The 21511-nt window shown below is 38.2% G+C and overlaps 1 protein-coding gene across 2 annotated transcripts in view; it reads left to right on the top strand.

The window, feature by feature from the left end:
• The first annotated feature begins 431 nt into the window (after positions 1-431).
• KLF12 (KLF transcription factor 12) overlaps positions 432-21511 on the top strand; it is a 424918-nt gene continuing 403838 nt past the window's right edge. Inside the window, exon 1 of one of the 2 annotated variants that reach the window (XM_055336030.1) lies at positions 432-834. The gene's annotated coding sequence lies outside the window, so the exon portion shown is untranslated. Of the gene's footprint in view, positions 835-957; positions 1122-21511 lie in introns of those variants that run through there. The other variant, XM_055336031.1, reaches the window with a different exon arrangement.

The raw sequence follows: 21511 nt of genomic DNA, 5'->3' as shown, positions 1-21511 counted from the left end.
GCTGCCTCGCGCGCTCCGACACAAAAGAGGGGACTTTCTCGCGGCTCAGCGAGAGTCCTCGCCGGGCGAGGCGCGATCCGGGGGGCTCCTCCCGCCGCGAGGCCCCGCGGGCCCGCTCGGCCGGCGGCTCCCGAAGCTCGGGCCGCCATGTGTGGGTTATTTCGGGCGCCGCAGCGAGGTGGTGCAGGTGGAAGGGAAGCTCGGCCGAGGCCGGAGGCCGGGGGGCGGGGGCAGGGGTGGGGCGGGGTGGGGCGGGGTGGAGGCTCCGCGGACCCACCCCCCAGCCCGGCGGCGGCCCGGGCGGCGAGGCGAGGGCCGGGCGGTGGGTGTTGCCTTCTACCTCTGCGAGCGGGGAGGGGTTAGTTTCCCACCGGGGATTTCAACCATCACACTCAGAGCCCGCCTCCTAATCCTCGGGCGGAGCGGCTCGGGGGCCCCGTTTTATGGCAATAAAGCGACTTAGCGCCTGCTGAGCGAGCCCCTCCCCGCCGCCGCCCCCGCCCTCGGCCCCACCCCGGGGCTCGCCCGCAGCGGCGGGGCTTTGTTTCTGGGGAGGAGGACCCGGAGCTCTTTTGTTTGGGGGTTTGGTGTTTTCACCCCCCCCGCACCTCACCTCACCCCACCCCACCCCACCCCGCCCCGCCCCCCGCGCCTCTCCGGTTTCCGGAGCCGCGGGCTGCAAGGGAGGAGAAGCGGCGTCTTGCAACCCCCTCGGCTGGGCCCCGGGGTAATTCGATGCGGGCCTGGCGAGGCTCCCCACGCTAGACCGGGGCTCGCGTCTCGGCAGCCTCCACCCACCGGCCCACCCTGCATTTAGCGCATCATGTGATCCGGGTAAGTCATTTGCAAGTACAACAGTTCCCTGGGTTGCCCCCCATTCATTTCCTGAGAACTGCAGAGAGCAGCTGAGAGGCTCTGCGTGTGCGTGTGCGAGTGCGCGAGTGAGTGTGCGCGGGTGACGCCGTGTGAGTGTGTGTGTGTGTGTGTGCGAGAGTGAGTGTGCGCGCGCGTGTGTGCGAGAGAGAGAAAGGGAGAGGGAGAGGGAGAGGGAGAGAGAGAGAGAGGGGGACTCTGTGTGAGGGAAAGAAAACAATTTCTCCTGCTCTGCAGCTTCTGTTCAGGTCTGTGCTGATTCCGTTTCTTATCAAAATAAACAACCCCCTCCTTTTTTTTTTTTTTTGCCATCCCAAATCAGACCGTATTCTCTTAACATGTTTTATTTTCCTTCTGTCATCTGCTCAAGTTAAATCATTTTGGTTGGTCTGTGCTCTTAAAGGGGGAAAGTGTTGGGAAGCGGGAGGGGGCCGAGGGAGGGCGATGCTATTGCAAAAGCAAGTAGCGTCGGTCGGATACGTGGAGAAGAAAGAAGATTTCTCTCCCCTTCCCTCTCCAATTTCTTTCTTTTTTTTTTTTTTTGAACTTAATCAAGTACCATGAATTAAGCCAATGTTTTCTACCCCTAGTGGAATTATTGGTTGCAGTGTTTGCCTGTCAGTTGCCAAGGATGAGAAATGAAGCACCGGGGCTGAATGGGGAGGGGGAGGCGGTGGTGGTTGTGGAAGTAGTTTGCCCCCCCGAATAGAGCGAGTTCGGTGAATAGCTGCCGCCCCGGGGCCGTGTGGGCTGTGGGTGTGCACTGCAAGGAGTGGAAGGGAAGGGGTTAAGGCGGAGATGACACTGCTGGCATGGATAGTGGTCCTGGTGCTACATTCATTATTGTCTCTGGTCGTAATGATGTGTAACTGTCACTTGCTACAGTGCCTGGTCCCTGGAAGTAGCCAGGGGCTGGCCCGCGGCTGTTATTTTCAATTACGGGGAGCCGGCCGGAGTTGACAAGGGGCAACTTTGCACGTCCCCCCCCCCGCCCCCCGCCCCCCGAGCCGGGGAGCCCGCGGACCCGGCCTGCGAGCCACTTCTTTGCCTTACAGAAGCTTCGCTCCCAGGACTCGGACTTGACCTCCGCGACATTAGTTGGTGTTCGTGTTAGATGCTCCCCTACGGGGAGAATCAATCCTGCTTTTGTTGGGCAGAGAACTGCCTATTAGAACTTTGAGAACTTTTATCTTTGGGGAAAAGGGTGGGGTGCACTCAACAGTTCTGTTTCGAAGTGCATTTGAGGCAAACGCTTGGAAAAAGTACCAATTCCTTTGTTATATGCCCTGCAGCTTCCCAGCCCCCTTCACCCTGCGCTTCGAGTTTTGCATACTTTAATAGTAATACCCTTAATTCAGCTGATAAAAACTGACTGTGGAGTTAAAGAGTATTAGTACAACGGAATGTGTAATCTGGATAAACAGTTTGTATGGTTAATATTGTCAGCTCTCTAATTTAACTGTACAGATGGCTTGAGTATGGTTCTGTATGGATTGTTTTAAGCAATTCCACTGGCTAATAGAATTCTCCGCCGAGCAGTCGGATATTTTGTTTTAAATCAGCTTTAATGTTCTCTGTTTCTCAGTGGCACCGGGGAGGTGAGCAGGTCTATTTACATTTACTGCATGTGCATCCAGTGGCTTCAGTAGACATCTGCCAATCAAATAACGTCATTCAGTAAATCCACCTAGACACCTCCAGGCCCTTTTCTTACTGGAGGAGAGAGAGTTGTTTAGATAAGTAAATGCTTCGAAATAAATTTGGTGGCTTTTACCAGGAAGCAGCTTGTGATGGCAATAGGAGTGGTCACTTTGAAGAGTGGGTGTATTCCATCAACCAAGAAACGCTCTTTGGAATTGGCATTTAGTAAAAACAGCGACCCCCCCCCCCCCAAGAGCCTGCTTGTGCTGTTTGTAGACCTCATTCACATGTTGTTTACATTTTTTAGAACCATGTAGAAATTGGTTCTGATAAACGGGTATACTTCCAGGCTAGAAAATGTTTAACTGTGGAAGCTTAGTGTAGACATGGGATGTTGAAGGACAAACATTTCAGTTGCATAAGTTCTATCTCTTGTTGCAACCTGGTCAATGTAAAGACTAGCTGGAGTCTGGTAGGCTTCTTTGGGTTGGGGAGAGAGCAATTAGAGCGCAGAATTATTGGCAGACGTTTATAAGGTATTTAGGAGAGAGGTTTATTATTCTGCCTCGTAACTCATAACTACTGTGAAATATTCTTAAAGCTGGTGAAATTTGGAAGTTTTAAGTTAGGAACTAAAACTGTGCAACTAGTATAGTTGTGCCAGATAAACCGCTTTCTTGAGGGGTTTCTGTTTATTTTTGTGTTGCTTCAGTTATTTATTACTTAGTAATGCATATTTAAAGGAAACTTTGTTCAGATAAACTTTATTTTGGAAGGCTTTGTCTTACTATTTATTGAATGAAAATTGTCGTGCCAGTGAGCCCTCAATATTTTTTTCTCTAGAAAGTTCTTTTTTAGTAACCGAATGTCATTTGGGAGAAAACTGGTCCTGGTGTAGCATTTGAGACCTTGACCTTAGCAACTCTTGGCTGGTGGTTGTTTACTACAGCTGCAGCCTATGTGTGTACAGAAAGGGAAGGGACTGCAAACACTAGTGCGCTCACTCTCCTCAGGCCAAGGGAAAAACAAATCAGGATGCTTGACGTTCATTCATTCCGAAGAGCGTGCATCAGGCATATAATAGCAATGGGGTTCTGGTCAACTTAAAAATATACGTGTTCCTTGGGGATTACTTCCTCACCTCCTGTGAAAAGTAAACAAGCACTTTAAAAGACTGAGTTTTAAATGTTACATCATGAAGCAGGCTGTTACCAGCTTAATGAAATAATTTGGTCTTAAACATAGGTGTTTTTTTTTTCCCCCCCTTTCTGCAAAGAGGACACAAGTGCTTAGGCCTTTAGGCCTACACTGAGGGCATTTTGAACATGAGCCAGCGTTGGTTAATCTAGAGTATTGAGTAACGTTACCAGTGAGGTGATATTGTTAAATAGTTGAACATATAAAGGTCTTGGATGTTTTTACCATTGCAGGAAATGGAAAGTGGGGAATTTCATGTTTATGTGAAATTCATCTGTACGATCACATTAAATTGGGGGTGTTAAATGGTTTTCTTTATATTGTAAGGCAGTCTTCTTAAACTTCATAAACGTAACTGTAGATGATTTGTGTATTAACACAACAGAGTGTTGCATTCTACAGTACTAGCGGCACAAACTCATTTGAAAAGTTAATCTTTTTTTTTTTTTGGATAAGGAAGTCTCTCCACTGGTGCTTCCATGTTGATTAATGAACAAGAGCTAAAAATCCCCCCGACTGAATAGAACGGACCGCCGTGATTATCTTTTTCTTTGTAGAAAGCAACTTTCATTTTTATAAATAACTCCTAAGATAGGTTGCAGTTTACCTTTATCATTTACCTTTTGAAAATACCATATGATAGTAGAGTGGAAATATCTGTATCTCTGCCCTGTGTCCGTTTTATTTTCTGCTTTAAAATTTATATTTATTTTTCAGCTACAAATTATGCACAGCTTTCAATCTTAAGTATGTACAAAATGTGAGGGTAAAAATATTACAATTAAATCACTGGCAACACCCTATAAACCACAGTCTTAACTCATCCACCACAACCACAGCTCCCCAAATCAAAATGCAAGTAAACAGATGGGCCCTGCCCTGTGCCCAGGAGGTCAACAGCCTTAGGCTCTGTGAGATCTGCTGTGTTTCTCCATCCCAAGCCTGTCCAGAGAACTGTCTGACTTCAACAGGCCAGAATTCATTTTCAGGGCCTAGACCAGCCACACCCCATCTGATGTCAGCTTTTGAGTTCTTGTGGTAGAGAACACATGCTGTGGATTAAATGGTTGCTTTCTCTATATATTCTCAGTAATTATGTTACAAAAGGATTTTTCGGTTTTGGGTGTTTATTGTCATAAAAGTGGCTACTTGAGTACTTCTTTTGCTCCATAAAAATTTGTTTTGGTCTGGCAGTAGATTACAGGATATTTACCCAAAGAATTCTGCTCTGGTATGATCTTTCTTCCTGTCTTTTTTTCAATTTAAAGTCCTATTTCTCTTTCGTTGCTAATTTCAAGATATGTATTTTTGAATATTAGCATAACTGAACTGGGCCAAACAGTATTGCTTTTTAGGCCCAGATGGTGTAGCAGAAAGCCCTTGCTGCTGTACTGCTACATGGAAGGTGAGAAAGAATTGGAGGGCTTTGGAATAGTTTTCCCAGTCCCATCAGAGGTAATAGAAACTGCCCCTATTACAACTTACTGGCCTAGACAGCCAGGAATTGTGTTCCCAGGGCTACATTCATCACATTTAGGGTTTTTAGAATATATTTTATGTATATATGTGTGTGAGTGTGTGTGTGTGTGTGTGTGTATAGTTTTTATATTTATGAATGTGAGTTTTTGTATTCCCTGTGTTGGTATATATATACACCCCCCCACACAGCACATACATTAAGACCAAGAATTATGGTAAAAAAAAAAAAAACAAAAAACCCTCCCTCCCTTGTATAAAAAAAAAAAAAAGGGAAAACAAAGTTTTTCTTTTTTTAAATCCTTTTATTTATTTATTTTTAAAGATTTTATTTATTCATGAGAGACACATACACACAGAGAGGCAGAGACATAGGCAGAGAGAGAAGCAGGCTCCATGCAGGGAGCCCGATATGGGAATCGATTCCGGGACTCCAGGATCACACCCTGTGTTTTTTTGTTTTTTTCCAAATCCTGTGTTTAATAATATTATTCTCACTTGGTTTTGAGTTGAGCAAGCAAACTTACAACATGAAAACAGCCCTGCCCCAAAGAAAACAAAACAACAAAACTAAATGACAACCAAGATGAATGATGCTAAAAAATGAAATAACTCTAAAGAAAACATTTATTCATTTCACAATCAGGTATTTGCTAAGACTATATATCCTGTTATCTGGACTGATTTAAGTGGCAGAGATATCACAGTTTGAATCAGGGTCTCTTGCTTACTAACTCTGGATGACCTTGGTCACATTTCTCAACCTTTCTGAGTGTCAAATGGGAAAAATAAAATGCATTTTACAGGGCCATGGTGAGGGTGAAAGGAGATAGTGTGCATAAAAATCACTTTGTAAAACTAAAAAGTACTAGTGTGCAACTGATTTGACAGGAAAACCACTCCCTCTCCATCCCCCACATCCCTACAAGGGATGAACTTTCCAGCCTCTCAAAGTGACCATATAAATTACACTTATGGAGAAGGAATTTCCGAGTGTGGGTAGAAAACTTCTGGCAGTCAAAGGTCATGAATTCCATTCCTGTCTCACCAGAGATTTGCTCTGTGACCTTGAGAAAGTCATTCTTAAAAAGTTTCTCTAGCTGGTATGAAAGTTACTAGTAACATTTATATAATGCAGGTGAAGTATCTGAGCTTTTGTAAAGAATGTACGTGAAAATACAGTTCCCATGATCATTTTACAGAAAATAGAAAATAAAGATCAACAGTGATTATTTAGAGATTGTAAAACCTCCAGGCTATTTCTTCAGTGAGTCAACTGAAACTTCTATCAACTGGTTTTTAAAAATCCCTTAATTTTTTTTTTTATAGAATCATTAAATTTGTGCTGTTGTACTATGATTTAGAACAGTCTATTGAACTGCAAATCCCTAGTTAAGCCAAGATTCTGTTGATTAAGCTATGTCTGATTTATGGCTTAAAGTGTCTTGGTTAGACTCAGACATTGTTGTAACACAGTACATGCACAGTAAGAAAGGTAAATGATGGAGACATTACATGGATATTTGAAAATTCATTGAACACATTTTATTTATATGCACACATTTTTCTGCCACGTACATTTTTTTACATATATACATTTGAGAAAATTAAGAACAATATTAATTTATGTAATTTCTCCCCAGCTGCATTTTCTCAGTTGAGAAACAAGAGAATATTTCTTCACGCACACTCTGTGTAAACACTATTCTTGCAAGAGCAAAGAAACAGACTCAAGGCTGCTCATCAGTATAACAAATCTTAGACTCTTTCCGCGTGCACATACACCTTGCCTAACTCCCGTTCCTGTTATAACTATTACCGTAAACATCACCTACTGTGGGATTCTTATTTACCATCCCTAGCTTAACATGCAGGGTACCAGTCTGTATTGTATGGCCCTGAAGTATAAGCTGTTCCATCTGGTATGATTGCTTGTTGATTTGCCTTGTCCCCTCCCGGTAGTAAGCCCCTCGAGAGCAGGAAATGTATCTTCTTCATAGTCATTACCTGGCTTCGCACCCAGTGACTCCCATTGTGACTGATCATACAGTGCTGAAATACTTTTTTTAAAGATTTTATTTATTTATTCATGAAACACAGGGAGAGAGGCAGAGACATAGGCAGAGGGAGAAGCAGGGTCCCTGCGGGGAGCCTGATGCAGGATTTGATCCCAGGACCCCAGGATCGAGACCCTAGACAAGGCAGACCCCCTGAGCCACCCAGGTGCCCTCAGTGCTGAAATACTTACTGAAAGAACAGATCAAGGAACACAGTCCCTGCCACTAACCCTTCCGTAGCTAAATGCCAGTATCATGGATTCATGGATATTTCCTACCTCAGTCTTTTCATCTCTGGCTAAGTATATTCAACTCTTTTAGCTGTTACACATTTCATTACATTTTCTTTTTTTTTTTCCTTCTTTTTTTTCTTTTTTCTTTTTGCGAAATGAAGCTTTGCAGTGGAGTCAAACAGCTCCAGGTTTGAAACTTCAAACTACCCTGGTTTTGACCATCTAACTGGACAAGTTAATTCTCCAAGTCTCCGTTTCCTCACTGATAAGTAGAAACAAAAACAAGAACAAATAATGTCAACATTGTTGAAAGTTTTTGAGGACTAAAATTGTGGTAATGTCCATAAAGCATCTAGTATATGCACTGTGTACATGTGTAGTGCTCGATAGATCTTAGTCTCCTCCAGGATATTGCTCTCTCTCTCTCTCTTTTTTCTTTTTTCTTTTTGTAACTTTAATTCCAGTTCGTTAACATGCAGTGTTATATTAGTTTCAGGAGTACGATATAGTTACTCACATTTCCACGTATCACCCGATGTTCATCATGACAAGTGTACTCCTTAATCTCCATCACCTATTTCACATATCCCCCACCCACTTCCCTTCTGGTAACCATCAGTTTATTCAATTAAGAGTCTGTTTCTTGATTTGTCTCTTTCTCTTTTTCCCTTTGCTTGTTTTTTTTTGTTTTTTAAATTCCACATATGAGTGAAAGTTTATGGTATTTGTCTTTCTCTGACTTCTTTCACTTGGCATTATACTCTGTAGCTCCATCCATGTTGTTGCAAATACCAAGATTTCATTTTTTTTAAGGCTGAGTAATATTCCATTGTGTATATATACCACATCTTTATCCATTCATCTGTGGATAGACACTTGAGCTGTTTCTAGATCTTAGCTATTGTAAATAGTGCTACTGTAAACATCAGGGTGTATCTATCCCTTTGAATTAGTGTTGTGTTTTTTGGGTAAATTCCTAGTGATGTGATTGCTGGATTATAAAGTAGTTCTATTAAAAGTAGCTGTTTAGAATTGCTGGATTATAGAGTAGTTCTGTTAAAAGCAACCATTCAGAATGAAGAGTAGCAGTAAGATAAAGTAGCTACTCTATTGTGCAGAAGTTAAGCACTGTGTTTTTCATGCATTAGCTTACTTAGTAAGCACTCTTTAGTATGCAGGTATGTGTAGTTGACTTTCAAATAATTTGTACTTTGAATACTATAGGTGGAGACGCCCAAGGTACCTTTTATACCGTGGCTCTTGACATAGGAACATCAGTGCATGGATGCATTTTTTTTTTTTTAAGCTAGTGTATGATGCAGCTCACTGCCAAGTAAGAGTTCCCCTCCCCCCCCATGACTTTGCTACTTTTGACAACAATTTTAGAAATTATTTGAAAATTGTACTAGCTTTGCCTTTTGGCAAAATAAATGAAAGAGGGTAGAAATGAAAGTGCTGCTTCTAGTTATGAGTAACAGGGTTTATCATCCTGATACACAATTGAAACGGAAATCATTAGGTGTGTTGAAAAGTGGTACATCTTTATTGAAGGTGCTTACTGGAGTTAATCTGATAAATTGTGAAAAATAAGGTTATAGAATATACAAAATGCTATACATCTGCTTTTAGTGACCGTACTTAAAATAGATTATGTATAACTATAGATTTTGTAATATTTCTTTTGTCTCTGGGAGTAGATCTCCTTTAAAATGTAAGTCTGGCCCCTTGACTTACACATTTGAATTTTGTGTAAGTTTTCAGGAGTGCATTATATTTTAAAAATATGAAATTCCTCTTTTTATTTATTAAATATTTGTTGAGTACATATGTATGATGTTACGCTTTCTATTTTCTAGATGTAGGAACTAATGTTCACCAGATTAATGCCATCATGGTTAATAGCCGTTTCTCAAAGTAAAGATTTGAATGCTGGAAAGCCTTTCTGTCCTCCCTGCGATACTCTTATCTCCCTTCAGCATTAAATAGGATAGTCCAGAGTTTATCTTACTGTAGAATAGAGCAAAAAATGGGAATATTGTGCAAATATAGTGTTTAGAAGCTGTTATTTTATTCATAGGTTATATGGACATGCTACACTTAACAGAATACATGTACTAGAATATTTACTTCAGTACAGAAGCCAGTTCTGTGATGGGTTATACATATACTAAAACAAATTATGAGACCTAATCCAAAAAATTATTTTAGAAGAGCAACTGCTACAGGATGTTGTCAAGCAGTGGTAGTAGACCAGTAACTTCTGGCCAGTATGCATTTTGCCATTTGATAAAGCTTTTATAGTCAGAGATATCATAAAAGTAATAAAAAACATAGTCTCTATTAAAAATGCCTTACCTGTTTGACCCATTTATATATTCAGCTCCTATCATGTAATCTGGAATCGTGTGTGAAAATGGGTAGGTCATCATCTATAGTGAGCCTAAAGTCAAGGAGGGGGAGATAAGACTTAGAAAATTATAATACAAAGTAATTTGTGATAAATGGACCAGGTGCTGTAAGTTGCTTAAACAAAGTGCATAGGAAAAAATTAATTTTATCTGGAAAATCAAGGGTTTCAGGTTTTTAGTGGATATAGCAGTAGTTATTTGTGGGAAATGTTTACTTTTTACAGAAAAGAAAAAGCAAGACTGCTAGAATAAGAAAGCAAATTAAAATCATCTTTTGGCCTCTGGGGTGATTTCATACCTCCTTTTCTGTTATCCTTTAGAACTGATGGCTTTATGGTCTTTTGGCAACAAACTTTTATCATTTGCCATATCACCAGAAAATTGTGTTTCCTGAAAATAGATAAATAGATCCTTGAAAGTACTTGGATAGTACGGCATGCAGTGTTATAATGAGTTTAGAGAAGGCTTATTTGGGCAAAAAAAAAAAAAAAAAAAAAAAAGGTGATGATTGGTTAATATAATTTTAAAAATACACTTTATGTGAAGCTGTCTAGTGAAATTTTTTTTCATATTGCTGAGGATGTGATGTATAATTTATTTATAAATGGTGGGAATTTTAGACTTGACCAACAACCTTGAATATAGGAATAAGAAATTTATTTTGTTAACATAAGAACAATGAAGGAAAAACTGGAAAACTGATCAGTTTTACAGAAGGTCACAGTGAGTTGTGATTTATCAGAGGTGTTGCTTGAAGGGATATTTAGAAAGAGACTTTTACATTAAAGCGGTTGGTTATTTAGACTGACATCCTCTGGAATGTGCATTAGCTTTCTGCTTTAGGTATAAATACAGAACACTTAAGGAAACACAGAATGTTTCATTTTGAGATAATATATAACAAGGAAGAGATTCATTTTTAATAAGTCTATCAAGGGCATTTGATATTTGATAGAATTCTTACTATACACTGAGCTCTCTATTGAGTATATTGAGATTATACCAAGGCTCGAGGCTGAAGCAGTTGTTTTTATTTATAAATAGCTTGGTAATTAAGACACTTCAGAATACTTGGGAAGTATGGGCTAGCAAAAAAAAAAAAAAAAAATTGGTTAGTGCTTGGCGGTTTACAAGGTGGTTTTAGTTTCATCCTGACAATCCTATAAGGTGGATTGGACTCATGTTACTGTTTTATTCATGAGGATATTAAAGTCATATGAAGGTAAAAGAACGAGAAGGTGGCCAAGTTGAAATTAGAACCTTGATTTCTAACACCAGTAAAATAATTTTTTCCATTTCATTCGACTGCTATCTTCCTAAGTTTCATTTAGTCTTAAATTTTGAAAGTCTGCTTTGTACAGAAGTGTCAGTAGCTAGTATCAAGCTTATATAAGATATTCAGTGAATATTATTGGATAAATTCTATCCTTCCAAAATGTACTTTAAAGGGACATAAAAAATATATACAGAGAGCTCAGAGAGATAAAAATAGTTAATTTTAGAAGAGACTGTACAAATAGAGGCATCATTACTCTGAAGAAAATTTGGGAGCTGGTTTATCACTTACCATGTACCAAGGCTTGTGGTAGGTGCTGAGAATACAAAGGTATTCTTTGTCCTAAGTATAAGCAGGTTAGGAGGAACACTCAGAGGGAGGGCCCTGCTTTAGTATATTTAATTTAATTTTCTTTTCATTTAGATCCTTAGTATGCCTAAAAATAATACCCACATGTTTTTAGATTTTTTTTTAAATTTTATTTATCTATCTATCTATCTATCTATCTAGTCTACTAGATGATGAGAGAGAGAGAGAGAGAGAGAGAGAGAGAGAGAGAGGCAGAGACACAGGCAGAGGGAGAAGCAGGCTCCATGCACCGGGAGCCCGATGTGGGATTCGATCCCGGGTCTCCAGGATCGCGCCCTGGGCCAAAGGCAGGCGCCAAACCTCTGCGCCACCCAGGGATCCCACATGTTTTTAGATTTATGTTTTAGTTTCTTTTAAGTACTTTTAATCTTATCAGAAAATCTTTTTCCATTTAAGCATGTGATTGTCTTAGTTTTTTTTTTTCCCCTTTGTGCTTGTCGTACCTAGAACGTGTAGGATACTCTTAAAAGGCATTATCTCATTTAATGCTTGTAACCAACTCAAAGCTAGATATTTATTTAAATGAATTTATTATTACTTTTATGATTTAGGTTTTCAAAGAACAACTTAAGATCTGTAGGAAATGTTTTGCGGAAACTCACTTGTTGAGCAGCATTTACAAATATATCTTTGATAAAAGTATGTGTGTGAAGACTTTACATTTCTTTTTTTTCCCTACTGCTCCCCTTCTTGTAGTCAGCAATAACATTCCATTCCTTCATAACCCATGTCATCAGAACTATGTGTCCTTTTATATTTTTCTCCATGTACTCAACATTATAGACATTCACACAAGGTTTTTTGATCACTGATTATAAAAATGAGATTATATTTTGGAGACTATTGTCAGCTTTGTTTTTTGGTTCAATACTGCCTGAGGGAAATACATGCACTCAACTGCTGTATCTCTACTCCATTTAAAAAACAAAAGCAAGAACAAAAAACTGTTCCACGATATTTCAAAGTATAGGTTCTTTCATAGTCTGCTGAACCATTAACTTACTGATGGGCAATACTTTGTTTCTGTTTTTTTTCCACTAAAAACAATATTGTGATAAGTACCTTTATATCTATACTCAGACCAATGGGATATAGTCCCAGGGTGAGATTCTGTACGGCTTCAAAATGTTGCCACATTGCTTTGAAGAAAAAAGCTGTAGCGGTAGCGGTTCATATTACCAGTTAACGCATGCAAAACTCTTTCCTTGAACGTCCGTCAGCAATAGTTGACGCTTTTCCAGCTGATAGTTGTGCAGTAGTATCTTACTGTTACCTTAAATTAATACTTCCTGACTGCTGGTGACACTGAACATCTCTTCCTATTTTTGTAGGTACATTGGAATTGTTCTCAGAATTGCCCTTTCATACTCTTTGCTCATTTTTCTACTTGGTTGTTGTCCTTTTGCGGGAATTCTTTATATATTGAGGTTATTAAGCATTTGATATCTGCATTGTAAATATTTTTTTCAAAAACCGACCTTTTGTTGGTTCAAGAGATATCTTTTGATAGGTAACATTTTTAATTTTTATATAATCCATTCATTCTGTCTGGTTAACTTTTTTTTTTTTAACATTTTCTACATTGACAAAACAGGCAAAACACATTGAATTTTTCTTTCCACTTTGATCTTTAGTAAATGTGGAATTTTTAGTTATACATGCTATAGGAGAGAGAGAGCCACTTTTATTTACTTTCGGATGCATATTAATCCCATTTTAAAAGTAATGTATCCTTATACCAATAAATATAAATTCTGCAATTGTATTTTTTTATGTTCTATCCTATGATAATACCAGATTTTTTCTTTTAAAATAGTAAAATCCAAATCTAATAGTAGAATTTCATTCATTGTCCCAGCTTCCTGAGCAAAAAATACACAGAAATCCTGTTTTTTTTTTTATTTTTTTTTAAGATTTCATTTATGAGAGAGAGAGAATGAATGAATGAGCGGGGCGGGGGGGGGAGGGTTGCGGGGAGCAGCAGACAGAGGGGGAGGGAAAAGGACCCTGAGATCATGACCTGAGCAGAAGGCAGATGCCACCCAGGTGCCCCCTCTGTAATACTAATTGGAATTATATTACATTGTATATACTGAAGGAACAAGTAACATTTTAATATTTTTAGTGCAATGAATCATCTGGATTCAAAAACATGAGTGTCTTTCTGTTTATATCATTTTTTATACTTGAAAAAGATTTTAATATTTTATTTGTAATGGTTGTTTCCTCTTAAATTTAGTTCTAAGTATTTTTATATGTTTTTGGCTGTTTTATACTTATTGAGATGGTATGATTTTCTGTTTTAGTTTCTTAATATAGTGAATTGTGTTGCTTGGTTTTTAAATGTTGGGCCAGACTTTCATTCCTTGTATAAGTCTTGTTCTTGGTGCATTATCTAATTATATATAGCTTTATTTGATTTTCTATTATTTTGTTAAGAATTAAAACGTATATTTATAACGTTCAGTACTTTTTATTTTTTCTTTTAATGTATTTTATCTGATTTTGCTTTCAGGTTATTCCTAGCTTCCTAAAATAACTTGGGAAGTGTTCTATCATCTTTTTTTATGAATACTTTGTGTAGAATCATTTCTTCTTTAGATGTGTGGAAGAATTCACCAGAGAATTCCTTTGGATTTAGAAGTTTTTTTTTTTCTCCCTTTGCAGGAAGCCTTTTAACTACAATTTTAATTTAACACATGTAGGGATATTCAGATTATATATTCATTTGTGAATGAAACGTCTTAGTTTGTATTTTTGAAGGAATTTGGCTTTTTCACCTAAGTTATAGAATTTACTGGGATAAAGTTGTTTATATTGTCCTGTTAAGATTTGTAGGATTTGTATTGATGACTTGTTATACCTGATGTAGGTGACTTGTCACTTTTCTCTTTTTGTCTAGATCATTCTGGCTGGAGGTTTTTTATTTTACTGATATTTGAAAGGGCCAGTTTTTGGCCTCATTATTTTTTTTCTACAACTTTTACTTTTTTCTGATTCATTGATTCCTCATCTTTATTATTCCTTCCTTATGCTTGTTACAGGTTTAATTTGTTCTTTAAAAAAATTTTTTTTATGGTGGGAGCTTAGAGTGTTGATTTGAGACCTTTCTTCTTTTCTTATGTAAGGATATAATGTCATAAATTTTACTTTGAGCATTGCTCTTTTAAACTTTGATCCAGTTCAGATATTTTCTAATTTCCATTGTGATTTCATTTTTGACTTTGGATTGTTTAGGATTGTGTTGTTTAATATTCATATACTTGGGGATATTACAGATACCTTTCTTTTTTTTTATTTATTTATGATAGTCACAGAGAGAGAAAGAGAGAGAGGCAGAGACATAGACATAGGCAGAGGGAGAAGCAGGCTCCATGCACCGGGAGCCCGATGTGGGATTCGATCCCGGGTCTCCAGGATCGCGCCCTGGGCCAAAGGCAGGCGCCAAACCGCTGCGCCACCCAGGGATCCCCGTACAGATACCTTTCTGATACTGATTTAATTCCATGATTTTCAGAGTATGTATGATTTTGTTTCTTTAAAAATTTTCTGAGATTTGTTTTATCACTCAGTATATGGTCTATATTAGTGTATATTACATGTCCACGTGAAAGCTATCTATCCTGTCATTGGTGGATGGAGCATTCTATAAATGTCAATTAGATCGGTATTTTATGAAGCCACGTTGAGCCATTGAGCCACATTGGTTAATAATGTTCTTCAAGTATTCTGAATTGTCAACTGATTTTTTCCCCTTTGTTCTGTCAGTTATTGGGAAAGAAGGGTTGAAGTATTTAGAATGCAATAGTGAAATAGTCTAATTCTCTTTTCAGTTCTATTTGTTTTTGCTTTATGCATTTTGAAAACTTTGTTATTAGGTGCATACGTATTTAGGATTGTTGTGTTTTCTTGGTGAATTGACCCCTTTATCATCATGTAATACCCCTGTTTTTCCTTTAAATACAGTACATAATTGTGTGTGACTTTTTAATTCAATCTTACTGTCTCCAACTTTTATTTGGAATGGTTTGTTTGTTTATAATCACTTTTTAAATAAGATTTTATTTATTCATGAGAGACACAGAGACAGGCAGAGGGAGAAGCAGGCTCCTCATGGGGAACCTGATGCAGGACTCGATCCCAGGACCCCAGGATCATGCCCTGAGCCAAAGGGAGATGCTCAACCACTGAGCCACCAAGGGTGTCCCTATGTTAAACATTTTTATATGATTGGATTTCAGTGTACCAGCCTGCTCTTTGTTTTGTCTCACCTGTTTTTTTTTTTTTTTTTGCTCTTATTTTTCAATTTCCTGCCTTTTCTTGGGCTCGATTATGTTTTAGTAGTCTATTTTATCTCCACTAATTGCATCTGTTTTGTGTTTTTAGTGGTTACTCTAAAGTTTCCAATATATGTCATTAATTTCTCGTTATTGAATACTTCCTGTACGATAGAATGTTACAACAGTTTACTGCCATTTTTCTCTCCCACTGCTTATGCTATTTTTTAAATATGTTTTAACTTAAACATATTATAAATCATATATTTTCTAGGTATTGCTTTTGCTTTAAAGATTTAGTTCCCTTTAATGGGATTAGAAGTCAGAATAACTGCATTTTGCATTTACTGTTTTTTTTTTTTAATACTTCAAGGGTTTTTTATTTCTTTTTTTTTTTTTTTTTTTTTAATTTTTATTTATTTATGATAGTCACAGAGAGAGAGAGAGGCAGAGACACAGGCAGAGGGAGAAGCAGGCTCCATGCACCGGGAGCCCGACGCGGGACTCGATCCCGGGTCTCCAGGATCGCGCCCTGGGCCAAAGGCAGGCGCCAAACCGCTGTGCCACCCAGGGATCCCGGGTTTTTTATTTCTTTGTTCTAAGTTTCTATCTAGTATATTATTTTTGCTTAAAGAAAATATTTCTTGTATGCAGGGCTGACAGTGACTTTTCACAGCTTTGCTTATCTGAAAATGCCTATATACCTTTATTTCTGAAATAGTTTAGCTGGGTTTGAAATTAGTTTGACCATTTTCTCCCCATTCATTACTTTAGATGTATTGCTATGGTGTATTATCCTCTAGTTACATAATTTCTGATGAGATATCGTTTGTCATTCTGATATTTGTTTCTTTCTATATAATGTTACTTTTCTCTGTTTGCCTTCAGGGTATGTCCAGTCTTTTGTAAACTTGATGAAAGAATTCTTTATCTTTGGTGTACAGCTATTTTCTTTGGCGTTTTCATATCACTTATAAAAAATTCCTACCAACTTACCGAATTTCTCCATTTATGTGTGTTGTCTTTCTCTAGATTCTTTTAAATTTTAATCATGGTTATTTTAAAGTATCTCTTTGATGGTTTCAACATCTCTGCCATCTGGGGATCTGATTATATTGATAGCTTTATCTCTTGACAGTGGGTAACTTGGTTTGTTTTTGTGTTTTGTAATATTTGACTAACTCTTGGACATTATGTATAAAAGAACAGTAGAGGCTGAGGTAAATAATTACACTAAGAAATGGGTATACCTCTTATTCTGCAAGATATTAGTGTCTATAAAGGGGGAAGATAAATCATTTTGGGCAGTAGATGTGTTGCATTATTACTTTGTTGTTGCTTTTGAACTGTCACATCACCAGAGACTTCAGCTTCCTTCAGGAATACACTGCTTTTACCTTGAGACATCTGTGAGACCTGGAATGTTATTGAGTTTTTTCAGCATTCCTGCCATACCCTCAACTTTCAGTCAGCTCTGAACTTTAGTGTCACAGGGGGCCTTCTCCTGTCCTTTTGCCTCTATTTCAGCAATAGATGGTCTGGGTAGAGTTGTGGATAGGTGAGTGGATGGGGTCTCACTTCTCTTACACCAGTTACAGTCCTAGGTAAGCCTGGTGTACCTAAGTCTGAGTTCACACTTTGATAGCATGCCTATACCTTCTTGTAGTAGTCAGACTCTGTATTTTGGCAGTGGGAGGCTTATGTTTATGTGCGTTTTCTGTATATCAGCATGTCTGGTTTCTTTTTTGTATCATTTTGGAATTTTGGACCTGGGTGAATTTTCTGTCCTTGTTCCTGTGGCAGATGGCTTTTGCTTCATTTGATAGTACAGTATGGGATGAGGCCAAATTTTGTCCTTGTGTTCCAGTGGTAGCTGATGTCTACCTTTGTACCCCCCTTTCAGGGTGAGGACTCTTTTATTTCTCTTGTTCTTTTTTCATTCTTTTGTTTTAGCATCTGGAGGAGGCTTGCAAAAGAGCAGAGTGTTTGGCTGGGGAATGTCCTTGCATCAGGGGCTTCTTGGGATACTAATTGATTGTACTGGCCCACATTCAGCTTTTAAGAATTTGTTACGATTTTAGTGGATTGTTTTGTTTTGCTTTTGTTTTTTTAATCTGCTTAAAAATTAAAAGGGGCATCTGTGTGGTTCGGTTGGTTAATAAGCATCTGACTCTGGATTTCAGCTCAGGTTTGGATTTCAGGATTTGAGATTGAGGCCCATGCTGGACTCTGTGCTGGGCATGGAGTCTGCTTAAGATTCTCTCTCTCCCTACCTCCCCACCCCCATTCTCTTAAAAGCAGGGGCACCTGGGTGGCTCAAATGGTTGAGTGTCTGCTTTCAGCTCAGGTTATGATTCTAGGGTCCTGGGATTGAGTCCCACATCAAGCTCTCTGCTCAACAGGGAATCTGCTTCTGCTGTTCCCTCTGCTCATGTTCTCTCTCTCAGTATCTATCTGTCTCAAATGAATAAATAAAATCTTTAAAACAAAATAAACCCCCCCAAAACAAGAAAAAACAATCCCCCCACAAAAGACAACACAATTAGAAGAAAATATTTTTATTGCAATAAAAAGCAATAAAAAATTTGCCATCTTAGCTATTTTTAAACCTATAGCCTAGTAATGTCAATTATATTCACACTGTTGTGCAAAAGATCTCAGACTTTTCATCCTGCCAAACCGAAACTGTATACCCATTGGACAACAACTCTTTATATCTTCCTCCCCTGGATCTCTGGCAACCACCATTCTGGTTTCTGTTTCTTATATACTTTTATGACTGTTCATTCTTTTTCCAGTATCATGGTCAAAGGCAATGTCCTGTTTCTCTATGAAGGAACCATAGAACTTTTACCCATTGGAACTTACTTTACCTGGGTGCCTTGTAACTTAAAAGCTTTGTTTTCAACATTATGACTTTGTATGATACTCATCTTAAATAAGTATTTTCCTTCTACCCCTGTGTAACTTAAATGTACTTAGATTTAATTCTTTTTTTCTTTCTATTTTTTTTTTTTTGGAGTGCTTGTTGAATTTTATATAGGTATTTTAAAAAATCATCTGATAAATCATCTTTTTTCTTTAGTTGACTGTTATAAAGCATTTTATTTTATTTTTTTTAAAGATTTATTTATTTTATGATAGACACACACAGAGAGAGAGAGAGAGAGAGAGAGAGAGAGAGAGAGAGGCAGAGACACAGACACAGGAGGAGGAAGAAGCAGGCTCCATGCCAGGAGCCTGACGTGGGCCTCGATCCCGGGACTCCAGGACCGCGCCCTGGGCCAAAGGCAGGCACTAAACCGCTGAGCCACCTAGGGATCCCTATAAAGCATTTTATTAGAGCATTTATTAATATTGAACTATCTGCATTAGGGATCAAACCGTACTTTTCCATAACTTATTATTTTTGTTTAAATTGATTCTGTTTGATAAATTGGAATGAAACTTAGAATATATACATCTGTATTCACAAGTGGGGTTGGTTTCTAATATTTTTTCTTGCTGCTGAGTCATATTTTTATATACGTATTTTGGTGGATTCAGAAATTGAGAAAATAATCATGCCTTTCCATGAGCTACAGTTGAAACTGTTTCTTGGAGGTAATGCTTAGGTATGAATCATTAAGTCACCGTTTTAATATTTTTTCTAGGGGAAGATATGTAATCTTTTTTCTAATTTCTTCTGTGTATTTGTCCATTGAAGTTTTCAATTTCTTTTGGATCAAGTTTTGGCTAGGAAATTGCCCAGGTGTTTTTTAAAAAATTGATTGAAATATAATTGACATACAACATTCTGTTGATTTTAAGTGTACAACACATGATTAGATGTATATGTATATATTGCTAAATGATTAACACTGGGTAGCATCTATCATTACATAGTTATAGTTGTTTCTTGTGATGAAACTTTCGGTTATATAATACACTATTGCTAACAGTAGTCACCATGGTGAACATTACATGCCCAGAACTTATTTATCTTATAACTAGAAGGTTATACCTTTGACCACATCTGTCCCTTCACCCACCCCCTCATACCCTGCCCTGTGACCACCAATCTGTTATTTGTATCTGTGATCTCTGGCAACTAAATTGTTATCCATATCCATGATCTTTGTATCTCTCTATGTACCCATTTTATAAGCTTTTAAATTTGTTGCCTTAGGACATAGAATATGTAATTACATCTCTACCATAAAGCATATCTAAGTTTTTTATTCCTAGTATTGTTTATTTTTTCACTGCTTTTTTTCTTAAATGTTCAATAAGTTGCTTTGCTATTTTATTATGCTTTTATAAAAGAAGCTTTTGCATTTTTCATCATTTCTACCGTTTCTTTACTTCTCTCATGACTTTAAGCTCGTTTTCTCAATTTTTTTTTGATCAGTTCTTTTTAAAAATAAATCTTTTAACTATGAAGGCATTGAAGTTAGAAATCTATTGCTATATTCTATACTTTTTGGGCGAAGGATTAGTCTCTTTTTCATTGTTTCTAATTTTTGTGATTTTAATTGTAATTTTATTATAATTTAGTTTATAATCTTAGTATTAATTTCTTCTTTGAGTCAAGTGTAGTATCTAAATGAAGTGTCTCCCAATCGGATGGGGGCCCCTCACATGTGGGGCCATGATTGAGTGGAAACCAGTGGCATGCCAGGGGAAAGAATTCATCTGATTCAGAACAAAAGCGATAGAAATTTATTGAATAAACAACAAGGGAGCAGTGGGGTGGGCAGGATAGCAGAGAGGCTGTCTACAGTGAGGCAGTAGTAGGGGGCTTTTAAAGAGGAAAGATGAGGAGGTACTGCAATGTATGGAATCTTCTCTTTTTTTGTAACTGTGACTAGTTTGAAGTAGCCCATTCATTAGTTAGGGCCTATAAATATTTTGAGGTGTGTCACCTAGTGGGCCTGTCTTCAGCCAGGGGGTCACTGTGGGCCCTGTCTTTTATTTTTTAAAATACTTATTTACATTTGAATTAGTTAATGTATAGTGTGATACTGGTTTCAGTAGTAGAATTCAGTGATTCATCACTTAAATACAACACCCAGTGGTTCTCATAACAAGTGCTCTCCTAAATACCCATCAACCATCTAGCCCATTCCCCAACCTCCTCCCTCCATCAACCCTCAGTTTGTTCTCTTTTGTTAAGAGTCTCCTACAGTTTGTTTTCCTCCTCCCTCCCCCAAATATGGTCATCTGTTTTGTTTCTTAAATTCCACATACTTGTGGAATCGTACAGTATTTGTTTTTCTCGGAGTTCTTTATCATAATACACTCCACTTCCATGAACATTGTTGCAAATGTCAAGATTTCATTCTTTTTGATGCCTAGTATTCCATTGTGTGTGTGTGTGTGTGCTGGCTATGTCTTTCCATAGTTTGGCCATTGTTGATAATGCTGCTGTAAAAGCATAAGGGTATATGTACCCCTTCGAATCTATTTTTGCATCTCTTTGATAAATACTTATTAGTGTAATTGCTGGATCATAGGTTAATTCTATTTTTAACTTTTTGGGGAACCTCCATAGTATTTTCCAGAGTGGCTACACCAGCTTGTATTCCCACCAATAGTGCAAGAGGGTTCCCCTTTCCCCACATCCTCACCAACACCTGTTGTTTTCTGTGTTGTTAATTTTAGCCATCCTGACAGGTGTGAGGTGGTAACTCATTGTGGTTTTGATTTGTATTTCCCTGATGAT

This window comes from Nyctereutes procyonoides, unplaced genomic scaffold (genome assembly GCF_905146905.1).
Source record: "Nyctereutes procyonoides isolate TBG_1078 unplaced genomic scaffold, NYPRO_anot_genome, whole genome shotgun sequence".
Lineage (NCBI taxonomy): Eukaryota > Metazoa > Chordata > Mammalia > Carnivora > Canidae > Nyctereutes > Nyctereutes procyonoides.
Note: the sequence above shows the minus strand (reverse complement) of the source record. Positions and strands in the feature narration are given on the sequence as shown.